General features: G+C 48.7%; 1 pseudogene; it reads right to left on the reverse strand.

Annotated features, from left to right (window-relative positions):
* Positions 1-10,876, reverse strand: part of LOC107119863 — an 18,862-nt pseudogene that overhangs the window by 7,254 nt on the left and 732 nt on the right.

A 10,876-nucleotide genomic window follows, 5' to 3' on the forward strand; every position in this document is an offset into this window, starting at 1 on the left:
AGCCCCAACGTGATGACGTCATGTTGGGGATGTCTGCCCCCCCCCCGCCCGTGCGCCGGATCTCCAGAAACGGCAGTTCCCTGCACTTAAAGTAGCCGGCAGCCGGCGTTTCCCCTTTAAGAGCAGCTGCGTTTCCCTTTTAAGAACGAAGCTGGCATTTTCCCTGCAAGCTTGCGGAGTTCGCGCTTGGGACGGGTTGCACACCCTTAAAGGGAGAGAGATGGGTGGCTGTGGGTGTTGGGGGTGGGGTAGAAAACCCCCCCAAAAAAAAAACAGGGGACCCCTGGCAAACCGGGGGGGTTGGCAACCCTATATTGCCGCCATCAGCACTGTACCAGCACTTTGTGTATTTCGTGATCTGTTTATTTCTATGAATTTCTATGACATTGTATTGTGTTTTAATGTATTTTAGCTTTTTAATGTAAGCCGCCCTGAGCCCGCCTCGGCAGGGAGGGCTGGATACAAATAAAATCAAATAAATAAACAAACAAGCAAACAAACAAACTTCAGGAAAATGATTAATGGTTTATGTATGTTTTATGTATCTTTTAACCGTATTTTTATATATGCATTTTATGTAAACCGCCCTGAGCCCGCCTTGGCGAACAAATAAATAAATAACTCCAACCCGTGTCCCTCGGTGTCCTGCTACCACTGGCTGGCTGATCCAGGCAGGACCGACATCAGCATATACAGAGGTAGGCAGTTGTCTGGGCCCAGGGGGACTGCTGTCAGTCACCGATCACACACACACACCCTCTGTTTACTTCTCTTGCCCAGGGCGGTTTTTGTAGGAAAAAACCCAGCAAGAACTCATTAGCATAATAAGCCACACCCAACAGCAGAAACTCATCAGCATATTAGGCCACACCCCTGACAGCATAGCTCATTAGCCTATTAAGCTACACCCCATGCCTTCCCTTGGCTTGCCTGGGCAAGCCCCACCCCCCGAAGGGAAGGGAAGGCAGTTTAAACTGCCTCCCCTTGGCTTGCCCAGGTGCCCCACGCCTGCGGGGTGCCTGGGCAAATCGGCCCTTGGACAGGCTGGGGGAGGCACAGGGAGCCCCCCTGCCCCCCTGCCTCGGAGTCGCCAGGGGGGGTCGCACTCCAGGCCTTCCCTCTGTAGCCACGCACACAGAGGTTTGGGCTGTGGTGGGCGTGGCCAACTCTGAAGCCAGCCGGAATTCCGTTCCTGTGCGTTTTTGCCCAAAAATAGTCCTGCTCCAGCCTCATGTCCAGTGTTCCCTCTAAGCTGAGTTAGTGTGAGCTAGCTCACATGTTTTTTAGCCTCGGGCTCACACACATTTTCGTCTTCGCTCAGGAAGGACGGCTCCCAAGCAAACTCATTTACGCAGCAGCCAAATCGCTCGCTCACAGCTTTAATGCCAGTAACTCACAAAGTAGAATTTCTGCTCACACGACTCCACAGCTTAGAGGGAGCACTGTGTCATGGTGTCTATGTGTTTACCCTTGCCCACCCCTCTGTCGGTATGTAATCTTCAGCATTAAGATTTTCTTGATCTAATTGACAGCTGACAGAAGCTGCAAACCAGATCTAGCCAGTTTGGACATGTCTGGGCAAAGACAGTGTCACAGTGCGTCAGCGCTGTGTTGATTGGCTGACATAAGTATATAGGTAGAAATGTACCCCTGTACAGTGTTCTTGTGTATTATATGGATGCTGGCGAAGCACTTTGTCCGAGAGCTGTATATACTGTAAGTAAACTTCCTGTAAATAGTTACCACTGGACTGAATTGTGTGGTTTACTATTGGGGGTAGCTGGTGAGTGGAAGACTGCAGGTGAGTGCTAAAGTTCTAAGGTGCTGGTTCACACTACTGTCACATCTGCTGTGTGACACCCTTAGGCTTCCAGTATGCAGGGGATGTGCATGCAGGTGGTGCATAGAGGCTGTCAGCCACAACAGCTGCATGTTGGGGAAAGGTCAGCCGTGAACACAGGTGACAGGAGGCCTTGTGGGAAGGGGAAAAAAGAGTCACAGTCAGGTGGGAGCACACGCAGGTGGATGTTTGGAAGGAGAGGTCAGAAGGAGGGCCTGGTGATGGGCAGAAGACCCTGTCTGTCCAGGGCCTCCCAAAACCTGGAACCAGCTCTGGATCTGGGGTCTGGGCTTGGAGCAGAAAGCTGTCTGTTGGTGCCCAGAGGAAAGAAGGTGGGAGTAGAAAGCCGGTCTGGCACACAGCAGGTTCGGCTAGGGTTGCCAGCTTCCAGGTGGTGCCTGGAGATCTCTTGAAAATGATGACAGATCTCCAGATGACTAAGTTTCCACCCGGGGCAGGGGGGCGCTGCTTTGGAGGGTGGACTCTGGGCATTCCACTCCATGAAGCACGGCCGGCATCAGCATCCCCTCGGGTGGGGTAGCTGCAAGGGCCCGAAGATTCTGCCACCCCTTTCCCTGCCAACTCTGGGTTGGGAAATACCTGGCGATTTGGGGGGTGGGTGGAGCCTGGAGAGGGAGGTGTTTGGGAAGGGGCGGGACCTCAGTGGGGTATAATGCCACTGAGACCACCCCGCAAAGCAGCCATTGTTCCCAGGGGAACTAATATCTGTTGCTTGATCAGTTGTAATTCCAGGAGGTCTCCAGGCTCCACCTGGAGGCTGGCACCCTACTGCCTGCTTACTTTCACCACTAGGGTTGCCAGTTCCGAGTTGGGAACTGCCTGGAGATTTGGGGGGTGGAGCCTGGAGTAGGGCGGGGCTTGGGGCAGGGAGGGACTTCAATGTCATAGAGTTCTCTCCAGGTGGACTGATCTCGGTCGCCTGAAGATCAGTTGTAATCCATTCCCGGGAGATCTCCAGCCACCACCTGGGGGTTGGCACCCCGATCCACCACCCCTGTGCCCAGTTGCACACACTGCCCAGTGCCATCAGGGAAAGCGCAGCAGGCAGTCCAGATGGCTTTGAACACCGGCAGTGGGAGAGCATGAGAGCAGGGCAGGTGAAGGACGCCCAGGCAGGTGGTGGGACTCAGGGGTGAGTGGGTGTGAAGGGGGACCCCTGGGGACATGCCGTGCCCTTCATCAACCCAGCCTCCATCCCCAAATCTCCAGAGATTTCCCAGCCCAGTCCTCACAAACACTGAGGCTGGGCTTGTGCACTTTTGTGTGTCTGGTACGCACCCAAGAAAGCATTATCCACGCCAGTTGGCCTTCCCTTACCTTGGCCTTGGAGGAGCAAAAGGACTTGGGGAAAAGATGGAGTGGCAGGTGACTAGCCAGGAGCCGGGGTGGAGAAAGTTGCGAGGCGATGTCCAAGCCGTTAACAGTCTCAATCCAGGGCATCCGGTCCCACACGATCGCACTCCGTACCCATGCGGGGTCCCCGTTGTGCCGGATCAAGCCCAAGATCTCCGACATCCAAATGGTGCCTACAAGGGAGCATCATAGGATTGCCTCGTCTTCCCCTCAATGGTTTTTGTTCAGCAATGAGAACCTTTCACCTAGAATCTCTTTCTTGAACGAATGAATCCTTATTTCTCACCACTTAGAAAATCAGCGCAAAGGACCTCTTTGCACAGCTATCTAGTCAGACACTCGACCACAGGGGTCCCCCACCAAGTAGGGTTGCCAGATCAAAGAAATACTTCAAGATTTGGGGGGTGAAGCCTGAAGAGGGCGGAGTTTGGAGAGCGGACAGACTTTGGTGGGATATAATGCCATAGTGTCCACCTTCCAAAGCAACCCTTTTCTCCAAGTGCACTGATCTCTGTCACCTGTCCGGAAATCAGTTGTAATCCCAGGAGATCTCACTCCAGCCACCACCTGGAGATTGGCAACTCTACCACCCGTTGGTGTTTTTTTAAAAAGAAAGTGGGTGTGACCAGGTGCAGCTTTTGCCCAGCAAGACTTCTGATTGGCCGTTGGAGATTTGACTTGCTGTTAGGGATGCCAAGTCACTTACTTGGCACAGCAGGTGACATCATCCAGGCTGATCGTTGGGCCCAACGTGATGACGTCACTTCCGGGTGACATCATTGTGCTGGGCATGTCAGCCCGGACCGGGCGCTTGGGGAGCAGGGTTCCCCCCCCCCGCTGGCCTGATCCAGACCAACGGGGTTGGGGGCCCTTTGTGCAGGCAATCCCACCCCCCCGGGGACCTGGCAGCCCTAATTGCTGTGCAGATTTTTAAAAACATTGCTTTGGCATCAGCAGCTGCCATTACTGCAAAGCATCCTTTACTTTGTGACTGAAGGTAAGGTGTGGCAGCCATTTTGTGGCTGGCTCCTCCTCCTCCTGAAGCACCCATTTTGTGGTAGCTATTTGATAGCTGTGGCCAGTGTTCCCTCTAAGCTGAGTTAATGTGAGCTAGCTCACAGTTTTTTAGCCTCCGGCTCATACGTTTTTGTCTTAGCTCAGGAAGGATGGCTCCAGAGCCAACTAATTTATGCAGTAGCCAAATGGCTCGCTCACAACTTTAATGCCAGTAGCTCACAAAGTAGACTTTTTGCTCACAAGACTCCACAGCTTAGCGGGAACATTGGCTGTGGCACTGCTATGCCCACCGTACCATGTCAGAATTCCAAAGGTGCCCACAGGCTCAAAAGGGCTGAGAACCCGTGCTCTACAACAGCGTGACCTCCTAGACACAGCTCCACTCCCCCAATGTTTCACCAATTGGCATGAGGAAGGAATTCCAGGTCATTTCAGCCACACCCTCTTAACTGTGTGTTGGGGGGGTCATTCGAACGTGATTGAACTTCTCTAGGGCAGGAGCCCCCAACCCTTTTGAGCCTCCAGGCACCTTTGGAATTTTAACACAGGGGGGTGATGGGCTCAATAACAAAATGGCTGCTGCATGAGGAGAAGCCAACAACAGCAAAGTGTCTGGGAGCAAGGTTACGCAGAACTGTCACAGTAACTCTTCAACAGTTCAGGCAGAAGCTCTGCTTGACAGGATGCTTTTTAATCTGCAGAGCCAATCAAAAGCCTTGCTGGGCAAAAGCCCTGCCCACTTTCTAAAAACACTTGGAGGGCAGCAGGAAAGGTGCTGGTGGGCACTTAGGGTTGCCATTCTCCAGGCCCAGGTGAGAATCCCCCAGTTTTGGGGGCTTCTGCCCACTGCCGGCCAAGTGGCCGGTGGGGGAACCCCACCCCCAAATAGTGGTGTCACCATGCAACATGCCCAACGCACTGATGTCACCCAAAAGTGACATCATCACAACAGGAACGTTGTGTGGCAATGCTCTAGTTTTTGGGCAGAACTTTATAGTTTGACCCCAATTTCACAATAGAGTTTTGCCCAAAAAGCAGAGCATCACTCACAATATCATTGGGCTACTGTAAGCTCTTGGAGGATTGGCTACATTAGGGGTGTGTCGCCTCATATGCAAAAGAGTTCCTGCTACAAAAAGAGCCCTGTTTGACATGATGACATCACTTTCGGGTGATGTCAGTGCATCAGGGACATCTCCACCCATTACCTGAACGCCCCCCAGATCTCCCTGCCGGCAAGACAAAGGGACCTGGCAACCCTAGTGGGCACCATGTTCGGGACTCCTGTACGAGGGAGGCACTAGATGCCTCTCTTCAGATATCTACATGCTCGCAAAAACATAGGATGAGAGATGGATATTCAGGAACCCTTGACCGTTTTCAAGTGTTTGACTTTGTTGCTGTCCATTTTGCCTTTTCAGTCCCACCTGTAATCAAACCAGGGCTTGTGTTGCTGAAGGGTGATATGAGGGTTAATGGATCTGGGAGTTCAAAGACCCACTTAGTCGTGAAGCTTGCTGGGAGACCTTGGACTAGAGACACTCTCTCAACCAGGCCTACCTTGCATGGATGTTATGAAGGCAAAATGGGGAAAGGGGATCCACGTAGCTCACCTTGAGGTTCTTATCTTAGAGGGTGGAGTTGAAATATGCACTACAGAGTCGGGACTACTTCCTTCAAAAAATGGGGGGGAGAAAAATCTTTAAAAGTAAAAAAAAGATATACATAAAGACAAAAAAATAACAACAGTGGTGGCAGATCTACACATTAGCTTCTCTAAACAGTTTCCAAATATCTAAAACTAAGTCAATGCTCAATTGTCATCCATATGCCACGTGTTCAAATACTGACTGCGATCAGACATGCAGTTTGTGCTGGAAATATGGGTGTTGCAAGGTCTAAAATTCAGTCAAAATACATGCATTAATGTGTGTTTACCTTGTGTACTATTGTTTAGACTGACCTGGAAGGGAACCTGGCACAGAGAGAATGCCCGGGAAACTGAAGCCTACTTACTAACAATAATTAGTTAATGCATTCAGGTGATTTCCTTCTAGGGATCAAGAAGAAGAAGAATCTCCATTGTTGTAGACTGTGTGGTCAAAGTGTAAAGATGTAGTCTTAGGTGTCTTTGTTGTTTTGTAGATTTCCTGTGAACCCTTCCCTTAGAAATAAAGATTTTTATATAGAAGAAAATGCCTCCTCTCCAGTGAAGCAAAGATCCATCGCAAACTCTGAATATTTAACTATTTTGCCAATTTTTCCAACAGTTTGATTGCTGTTCCCTTCCAGATGTAAAATGCACGATCAGACAATAACATCTGTCTGTCATGACCCAGTCATCTGTGTCCCATTTCCCCCAGCCGTTTACTGCATGCTTCTTTGATACCTGTGAAAGTCTGGTCCTTTTTGGCTGAGCTGGTTTCAAACCGGATTTCCTGTTGCCTGATCATTCTGCTGCGCAGGCAGGTCTGACTGGTCTCTTGTTTTCCCAGCTGCCATTTTTTACTAGTTAGCAATGTGCGCATAACTGCATATTCACACCTTTCTCTCTCCCTCCCCCTCTCCCACAGGGGCTTCTCAAAACTGTTTTCTTTATTAAAAAACTTTCAAAGAAAGACACCTCTGTACTCTGGCTTTTTCCTGTGCTTCAGGGAAGGGGTTAATTGAAAAGATTAGAGATGGAGGACAGCAACTACATATCCCAGCAGGCTCATCAGCACTTGTGTGCATTCTCAAAGGACAAACTAAAATAAAAATGGCCGGACTTCCAGTTTAAGCATTTCGCCACTCGGACACGTCCCGTCTCACTCTGATGGGGATGTGCCAAGACCCGGCCGACAGGAGGGGTCTGAGTTCGTCCCGGACCTCCCCGAGGTCTTTGTACAAGACCCTCAGCCTGGGGAGCTGTGGAGAGCCTCTGCCAAGGCAACAGCCAAGGAATTGAGGCTCACCTTATCCCCGAAAGGTACCATCGCTGTGGAGCCAATATGGCATTTAGAGATGACTGCCGGAGCAAGCGGCCACGATCAAAACTTTAAAATGCTTCTGTATAGAAATATTTAGAAATATAGCCTTCATGTATCCCTTGTGATGTTATAGAGTTTCATGCTCCCCTTGGGTGATTCCTAGAAGTTTCAAGTTTCCCTTTGGAATGTATATGGCTTGACCAGTTGGCCAGATGGCCCCCATAAACCACATACCTTTGAGGGAGCATGGCAGAGATGCACGTAGGCTCCTGGAGGGGAGGGGGACATGGATCAGTTTACTGCAGAGACTGGTCCATGAAACCCCACCTTTCCCCACCCTGTTGCCATGACAAACACCAAATTTGGAAAGTGCCTATCTCATTGTATTGGCTGATGGCCAAAGCTAATTCTAATGAGATTGGGGGTTAAATTGCCTCGTGTCTAGCTGGCTGTGCTACCATTGAATCTTAAGAGTACATCTCTGAGGAGGTGTTGGAGCTGGGCATGGTGGTTATTGTATTGTTAATATAGGAGTCCTTCCCTCATTCCTAGTGAGGCGTGGGGGCCGGATCCTATACAGCTTCCAAAAGATCTCCAGGTCTCCAAACTGTGAGTTAAGCAAATCTCAGGTGAAAAAGCGAACTGACCTTGGTAGTAATTGGAAGTGCCTAAGTTTGAAGGGTGGAGGGAGAGGAACTAAGCACTCCCCCCCCCTTTTTTTTGAAAAAGATTTAAAAGCGGGTTTAAATCGGAAATAAAAAGACTTAAAGCTAAAATAAGTGGATAAGAAGTTAAGCGAAGGCAAAAACTTCCAAAATATACAAAGCGGATTTAAATCGCATAACTTTTGCCTTGTTTTAGGAAACTTACTTCTTGTTGATATTATGGCTGGGAGAGGACGGAGGTTCTTAAAGGCAGAATTTGTGCTAAGCTATTAAATGCATAATCTTAAAGCAATACTGCAATGAATTAAATTGTACACCAAACTTGTAATATTAGGTCAATAAGCCTTATTTTTAGCTAACAAGATCGTGCTATGTATTAGCTCTCCTTTCCCCAAACCAATAGATGATATAGTTTAAAATAGTGGTCTCCTTTCCCCATCAAGTAGTTTCTATGTATTAGTCTATCCCTTTCCCATTTCCCATAGTGATAGTGATAGGGCATAGTTTCCCTTCCCCTTTCAATCTTTAGTTGTAGTTTTTTGTAGTTTATAGAAAATGCAAATTAAAAAAATCCCCTTCGGGGGCCAAAAAAAAAAAAAAAGGCCGATGGCTCTGTGAACTACATATCCCAGCAGGCTCATCAGCGCTTGTGCACATGCTCAAAGGACAAACTTAAGAAAATAAAAAGCCCCACTCCCTGGCTGCTGCCTCTGATCGCTCAAAGATGGGGTGAAAGCACTTTGAAGAGTGTTAAGGGGTGAGTCTGATCAAAATTCTCTGTTACAAAAAGCCCCTGAATCAATTAGAGGTGGGACCACACCAGATCAAACTGCATGTCTGACTGAAGCCACTAATAGATTTCTAAGGTCCTCAATCTCTTGTTTTACCGGAGGTGAACTTTTATCTTTCCAGTGTTGTAATACGAGTATTTCAGCTATAGGAAGGGCACAAAGGGTCTTTTCGATAGAGCTAAGACCCTTTCTTCTCTCTCTTTGACTGCCACTGATTTTTCTTCAAAGCCATTTCAAGAGATGCTTCCCTCTGCTTGACCCTCAGCTGTGGCTCTCCTGTCTCCCCATTTTCTTTCCTACCTGATTTTGGGTAAGCAACATTAATCGTGTCATCGTCTAGCATCTGGAATTCGTTTTCTGTAAAGCTGAGTGCTTCCTCTGAGAAACCCTCTGTGGGGAGAGGGATCCCCTTGTAACTGAGGTATGTTGCTGACGACATCGAAAAACTGTCACGAGAGAAAGAGATTGAGGGGGAAAGTTAGAGGGCGGGATCCTTAGGCTTGCTCAGACTGCTTTCTTTTAACATCTTGGAAGGCTGTAAGGCAGCAATCACCAAACTATGGCCCCAAACTATGGCAGCACACGCGAAATCTCACAATCAGGGATCAATATACGCAGGAGCACCCTGCACGGTTGCTTCAGCCCACTAGCATTATCCTGCGTACGGTGCACATTCGGGCTATTCACCTCTATCATTTCCCTTTCTGTAAAGCAACTCTAAGAAGCACTTCAGAATCTTTGCCTGCGGTTCCCCTTCACATCCTGGTTCTTCTAGCATCACGCCTATCCCTCCACCACACCCTGACTTAAAGATCTCACGTTCTTTTTAAAAGAGCCATATTGGGTTCTGTAGGGAGCCCCATTTGGATGTAGAGCCACGGCTTGCAAGAAGAAGAAGAAGAAGAAGAAGAAGAAGAAGAAGAAGAAGAAGAAGAAGAAGAAGAAGAAGAAGAAGAAGAAGAAGGAGAAGAAGAAGGAGAAGAAGGAGGAGGAGGAGAAGAAGGAGGAGGAGGAGGAGAAGGAGGAGAAGGAGAAGAAGGAGGAGAAGAAGGAGGAAGAGGAGGAGGAGGTTTGGTTTGATACCTCACCCTTCACTACCCGAAGGAGTCTCAGAGCAGCTTATGATCACCTTCCCTTCCTGTCCCCACAACAGACACCCTGTGAGGTAGATGGGGCTGGGAGAGCTCTGAGAGAGCTGTGACTGACCCAAGGCCGCCCAGCTGGCTTCATGAGGAGGAGTGGGGAATCAAAGACAGTTGTCCAGATTAGAGTCCACTGCTCTTAACCACTACACCAAAGAGACAGACTATTAAAACAAAGGGGCATCTAACAACTTTTGACCCTGGAATACTACCCATTATATACTATCCACATAAAAACAAAATGACATCATTGAGCGATTATGATTCGACTTCTAGCTATTCTGTTGCTAAATCCATCCTGTTTCACTCCCGACCCTAATGAGTTCAATCTGGGTACATCACTATTGGGCCAGGGGTAAACTGTTAATTTCCCCCAAATGTGGATCCCTTTTGTTTTACTTCAGCTTCAGCAGTCTTGAATCTTGAGTACATCCTTTCGCTTCCATTTCCTGGCAGAGAACAATCCAGCCCCACAGGAGACAGCCAACGGCATGCCTCCTGGGGGCTGTCTTTGCCTCCTCGTGAGGAGGAATGGAGGAAGCCATAGTGCCTGGAATTGATGCAGGTGGCTTCCAAGTAGGTTCCAGTGGGGGCGAGGGTTGAGCAAGACCCATCGCACATCGGAGGGCCAAGCAGGGCTTTGGAGGCCAGGAAACCTGACAGCGGTTCTGTCCACTCCCTTGGCGGGGAAATAAATGACTTCCATGCCTGGCAGCACAGCCTTACTCATGTATATATGTGAACAGGTTAAACTGAAGCCCTGTTCATGAATACATACCGCCTGCATGAAGGTGCATACACCTGTTTGTAAAACAGAGCCAATGCGTATAGTTAATTTACAAGGCAAAACCGCTACAAACGCCGTATAAATATTTCTTATTCTGATTGCTTTAAAATTTAGTTTTTATAAATCTTACAAAACCTTGCTGTCATTTTTAGCCAGACAATTACTCTGTTCAGAGGATGTTGAAAATTATACACAAATCAATGCAAGCAAACTACTGTCAGGTTCTATTGAAGCTTAGTTTAAGATGGGACCCCAGTTATGATAAGAAGGGATAGATGCTGTGCACTATTC

The sequence above is a fragment of the Gekko japonicus genome, unplaced genomic scaffold (genome assembly GCF_001447785.1).
Source record: "Gekko japonicus isolate JY-2015 unplaced genomic scaffold, Gekko_japonicus_V1.1 scaffold1250, whole genome shotgun sequence".
Classification (NCBI taxonomy): domain Eukaryota; kingdom Metazoa; phylum Chordata; class Lepidosauria; order Squamata; family Gekkonidae; genus Gekko; species Gekko japonicus.